Below are 6,473 nucleotides of genomic sequence, written 5' to 3'. Positions count from 1 at the left end.
ATTTAAAACATCTTGCAAAATTTTAAAAAATTTAAAAAAATTTAACATGCCGAAAATAAAATTCAAACTTTCTGTTGCGTGACTCTTTTATTTAGAAGAATACATTGTAAAAGCACCTTATAATATTTATTTTTGTGTAAATTTAAATGTGAATATCATAAATTATTTTTTTCTTTTAATTATAATTTAAGTAAAAATTTATTATATTTTTTTATATTAAACAATAAAAATAATTTTTAAAATTGAACACATATTAAAATTAAAATTAAACACACTAAAACATCATATTCTTATTAATCAATAGTACACATATTTTATATTACACAACAGAACATTATAAAATTAAAGCACACTCAATAATACATAATAAAAACATTACAAACTTAAACATACATTTAAAAATTAAAATACAACACACCAAACATTAAACGGAAAAGTAATAACACAAATACGAACCTTCAAAGACAAAATGAGATACAACAATTTTATAATGTGGAAGATTATTTCTTGATCCGCCAAGATAGTCATAATAGGGACTATAAACTTGTGAGTCATTTTCAGCTCTTTCACCTTGATCTTGAGATCGTTGATCTTCATCTTCAACGCCATGTCCCGAATCTTGAGATGCTCGATATTGTGACCCCTCATATTGTGATCCCTGATATTGAGATCCCTGATTTGGATATCCCTGATATTGAGATCCCTCATATTGAGATCCTTCTCCTTGTTCTCCAACTTCGGATGTTTGTGCCCTTTCTTTGTAAATTCGTCTTTTTTCACTTTGAATGTACTTATTAAACTCTGGATCAGATATAGAATTCAAATCCGTGAATAAAATTTTTTCGTCAGCCTTTCTTCTGTGACGTTCATTTCTATCCTTGTTACTCTTTTCAATAACTTTAATGAGTTCTTTATTTTGTTCCATTAGTTTGTTGAATTGATCATTACCTAATTGTTTTTCCTTTGCTTTTTTTACACCACATGGTCTTTCTGTTGGATAAGTATTCATTTCCTCATTATTCATGTTTAGATCAAATGAACTCATACCAGTGGATGCCGATGTTGGAGACTCAAAATTGTGAGATGATTATTTTGATGAAGTGAAACTAGGACCTTCGTGTTGGAATCTACGTGGTGCATTGATGTTTTCATCATTTGAAAACTTTTGAATACCTTTGAGGATGTGCCACACATGATCAAATTTAAAGCCTTTATCGTACTTTTTATCTTGGGCTAATAACATCTTCGCTTGAATTAACTGTTGCAATATAAATTAAGTAATAACGTTAATGAAAATTGAAAAATAAGATAGTAATAATAAATAAATTATAATAACAAACACTTACAATGTCTTCTGCTGAAGCACCACTTGGATTTTTATTTTCAATTTGGTTGATACATCCCCTTAATTTTGCAACTGCACTATTAATAGTAGACATTCGAGTTTGCAAAGATCTTACTGGGCGAGGTTTATTACTAAATTTTCCATCTTTGTGGTACTCTGATTGAACTCTTGCCCAAAAATTATTACCTGATTGGTTTCTTCCTACGATTGGATCTTGAGAAATGTCAACATAGACATGACACAAGTGCACATCTTCCTCTACTGAGTAAGAAGAACCGCGAATGGAAGACATTTTTGAAGAAAATATAGCTATTTAGGAAATATGTTGAAGAGATGTGATCAAATTGAATGAGAAGTGTGAGATTATATAGGAAAGGAAAATACATTGCAACGGTTGAGATCGTGGTCAAATAATTTCAGCGGCCAAGATTAAACTGTGAGATTTCTTGTCTTTTACTTTTGGAATCAGAAGATAAGGATGTGATGTGACAACACACTGCAACGGTTGAGATCGTGGTCAAATAATTTCAGCGGCCAAGATTAAATCACTAGATTTCTTATCTTTTAATTTTGGAATCAGAAGATAAGGTTGTGATGTGACAACACACTGCAACGGTTGAGATCGTGGTGAAATAATTTCAGCGGCCAAGATTAAACTGAGATTTTTTGTCTTTTAATTTTGGAATCAGAAGATAAGGTTGTGATGTGACAAGACACTGCAACGGTTGAGATCGTGGTGAAATAATTTCAGCGGCCAAGATTAAACTGTGAGATTTTTTGTCTTGTAATTTTGGAATCAGAAGATAATAATGTGATGTGACAACACACTGCAACGGTTGAGATCGTGGTCAAATAATTTCAACGGCCAAGATTAAATCACTAGATTTTTTGTCTTGTAATTTTGGAATCAGAAGATAATAATGTGATGTGACAACACACTGCAACGGTTGAGATCGTGGTGAAATAATTTCAGTGGCCAAGATTAAATCACTAGATTTCTTATCTTTTAATTTTGAAATCAGAAGATAAGGATGTGATGTGACAACACACTGCAACGGTTGAGATCGTGGTCAAATAATTTCAGCGGCCAGGATTAAATCACTAGATTTCTTATCTTTTAATTTTGGAATCAAAAGATAAGGTTGTGATGTGACAACACACTGCAACGGTTGAGATCGTGGTGAAATAATTTCAGCGGCCAAGATTAAATCACTAGATTTCTTATCTTTTAATTTTGGAATCAGAAGATAAGAATGTTTACACTATAAAATATGGATATGATACATGATATGAGGCACACCAAAAATATATGCAATTTAACTTTGAAAAAAATATGAATTCTTATCCTGGTAGTTCATCGTATTTATCATCATCGTCTTCTTCAGATGATGAATTGTAACACCCTAACTATCTTAGGCGTATTACGTGATTTTTAAACGTACTGTGCAGCTCGTTGCTAGTCAACGAGGTTTATGGAAAAACGTGATTAATTAAAATTTTGCTTTTTCATTAAACTTATAAACCATTTTACAAAAAGTCTCGGGATCCCGATTTATAAAAATATTTACAAACGTTTTTACTGTTCAACTTTTACATCAAAATAAAGTCGTCTAACGACAGTTACAAAATCTCGGCCTCGTCGTCCCGAGGATCGTACGCTCCAGTGCCTAACCGCCCCGACATGTACAATCTCATAAGCTCGCTCACGGTCCATCAAGAATCGCCTTGCCTTTACCTACACATGAACGTAAACCGTGAGTCGACGGACTCGCAAGAAAAGCATAATAATATCATACATAAAACTGACTGCCGTGTCCAACACGATACTGAGTCCCGCTACTGCCATGTCCAACATGGTACTGAGCACTACTGCCATGTCCAACATGGTACTGAGTTTTGAACGTTCAGGGGACGGTACTATTGACAAGTATCCTCCTGATCGGTCGAACCGGTCATACTCCGGCTGCTGGTCATACTCCAGCCTGTACCGACGGGATAGGTCAATAGCACTAAACCACCAACCAGTGTCAGCCTGATCGGTCGAACCGGTCATACTCCGCCGTCGGTCATACTCCACTCGTACCGACGTGACGGGGTTGGGTGGTTCGAAGCCTAAATACATATCTAATGTAAACTAACCGGCTTCCTACATGCACGCTACACATGTAATCTACATATGCTTACTGTTATACTAATCTTACACGGATTCGATTTCAGTGTGTGGTCAACCCGACCGGAACCGAAGCCGAACGGCGACCATCGGCTCCTAAACCATAAAAACCACAACGCTATAAGTGACACGCTAAATCACTTCCCGGGGACTAAAACTTGAAACTAAAAGTTTCCCTATCGATAAAAAGCATGGCAATACCCCTAAAAACCCAAAAACGAGGAAAACTAGGGTTCTGAAAATCCCCCATCCGGAAGTCCGGTTGCCCAACCGGAATCGGCTCGGGAAAATTCAGGACCCCATCCGAATTCCGGATGCTCAACCGAATTCCGGTTCCTCGCGAGCAAAGCAAGCAAAAATTCACATAACTTGACCAATTCGAACCCAATTGATCCCAAACTTTCCAGACCTCCTCTATAGGTCCCAAATAACAATTCTAGAGCATCAAACCTACCCAGAAATCCCACATGCAAAATTCACCATTGGAGCTCAAGCTTTGAGTTCCAAACTCAAGCTTGAGCAAACCACCAAAACCAGCATGCAAACCAACATAAATCAACATAACTAAGCATAATCTAACCTCTGCAAACTAACAAGAACAACAGCAACAACACAGAACATAAACACAACACTTTCCTACCAAAATTCATACTTTTTTACATAAAAACAACAAAGCTTAGCTCAATCTAACTATCATGCTTCAAAACAACCTAAATTAACTTCAATCTAACAAGCTTTAAACTCAGAAATTAACCTCAAATTACAGCAGCAAGAATCACATAGAAAACCAACATGCATCTCACATTTTCACACCTTTTCTTCAAGAAAACAAGTAAGAATTAAAGCCAAGAGTTACCTCAATTAAAAATTACTATGATCTTGCTAAGAACAACTTGAATTTGACAAGAAACTCCAGCCCTAGCTGCTCCCCAAGCTTGGCCGAACAAGAGAGAAAAGAGAGAGCTTTGTGTGTGTGTGAGTTTTTTGGAAATTTCTTCAAAAATGACTAAGTGTGGAAAATAAATGAAACTAAAGCCATATAATACCATTTCATTTCAGCCAAATAATCACATAAATAATTATTTAATTTCCATTTTAAAAAAAAATCACATAAGACAAAATATCATTGGGGCAAAAAGACCATTTTGCCCCTCCATACTAAAACCACATAAAAATCACTAAAGGGGTATTTTTGGGACATTCTAAATTCCCGGCCATTCCCGACATTCCCAATGTCTAAAACCCGTCCCCAAAATACTAACATACTAAGTTGTGATTTCTACTGAGCCAAACGCCGCGTTCCAAAATACGGACACCGAAATACGAAACATAAAACCGCCGATGACATAATTATGCATATACCGAATTCCATAAATAACAATGATAAATTATTTAAATAGCTATAAATAATTTCCTGATTAACATAAATAACTGCTAATTTCCAAATTAACTAAGCGGGCTTTACAACTATTCCCCCCTTAAAAGGATTTCGTCCCCGAAATCTCACCTGAATAACTCTGGATATTGAGCTCGCATATCTGACTCAAGCTCCCAGGTGGCTTCTTCCACCTTACTGTTTCTCCAGAGAACCTTGACCAACGCTATGGTCTTATTCCGAAGGACTTTATCCTTTCTATCCAGGATCTGCACTGGCTGTTCTTCGTAAGACATATCTGACTGAAGCTGAAGGCTCTCATAACTGAGTATATGAGAGGGGTCTGAAACGTATTTTCTCAACATTGAGACATGAAATACGTTGTGCACTGCTGATAAAGCTGGAGGCAATGCTAACCGATATGCCACTTGACCTATCTTCTCGAGAATCTCGAAAGGTCCTGTAAACCTAGGGCATAACTTGCCTCTTTTCCCGAAACGTTTAATCCCCTTCATCGGAGATACTCGCAAAAACACATGGTCCCCTACTCGGAACTCAACATCCCTACGTTTCGGACCGCGTAACTCTTCCGTCTACTGCGGGAGGCAAGCATTCTAGCTTTAATCTTCTCTATTGCCTCATTGGTCCGCCGAACCGACTGCGGACCTAGGTATTTCCTCTCCCCGTCTCATCCCGGTGGATAGGGGATCTACATTTCCTACCGTACAACGGTTCGTAGGGTGCCATCCCTATCGTACTGCGGTAATCGTTGTTGTATGAAAATTCCACTAACGGTAGGTATTTACTCCATGAACCCTCAAAGTCCATAACACGGGCTCTCGGCATATCCTCCAATATCCGAATTGTCCTTTCTGACCGACCATCCGTCCGAGGATGGAATGCTGTACTGAATTTTAGCTTCGTACCCATTGCCCGTTGCAAACTTTGCCAAAATTTAGAGGTGAATTTCGGATCCCTATCCGAAACTATAGACTTCGGTACCCCGTGAAGTCTCACTATTTCCCTGACGTATAATTCTGCCAACTGATCCACTGTAAATGTTGTTCTGACCGGCAGAAAATGAGCAGATTTCGTAAATCGATCCACCACTACCCAGATGGAGTCGTACATACCCGTGGTCCTAGGTAACCCGACCACAAAATCCATCGAAATATCCTCCCATTTCCATTACGGTAGGGTTAGAGGCCGCAACAACCCCGCCGTGGTCTCCGATGTTCGGCCTTGATTCGCCGACACGTGAGGCATCTCGAAACGAATTCTACCAAATTCTTCTTCATACCGCTCCACCGAAGTACGGTTTCAAATCTTGGTACATCTTGGTGGTGCCGGGATGTAGAGAATATGGAGTAGCATGAGCCTCCTCAAAGATCTCGTTCCTCAAGTCCACACCGTTCGGGACACAAACCCCGGCTTTATACAAAAGCATTCCACTAGCCGACACTTTGAAAAGTCTTTGGCTTGACCACCAATACCTCATCTCGGATCTTCACTAACTCCGGATCTGTCGTCTGAGCAACCTTTATTCTTTCTAACAGATCAGATTGCAGCGTTAAGTTGTGAAG

General features: G+C 38.0%; 1 pseudogene; it reads right to left on the bottom strand.

Annotated features, from left to right (window-relative positions):
• Positions 1-265: 265 nt before the first annotated feature.
• LOC115710212 (uncharacterized) lies at positions 266-1,931 on the bottom strand (annotated as a pseudogene).
• Between the last annotated feature and the right edge of the window lie 4,542 nt (positions 1,932-6,473).

The sequence above is a fragment of the Cannabis sativa genome, chromosome 7 (assembly GCF_029168945.1).
Source record: "Cannabis sativa cultivar Pink pepper isolate KNU-18-1 chromosome 7, ASM2916894v1, whole genome shotgun sequence".
Classification (NCBI taxonomy): domain Eukaryota; kingdom Viridiplantae; phylum Streptophyta; class Magnoliopsida; order Rosales; family Cannabaceae; genus Cannabis; species Cannabis sativa.
The sequence above is the reverse complement of the archived record's forward strand: the minus strand, read 5'-3'. Positions and strand labels throughout refer to the sequence as shown.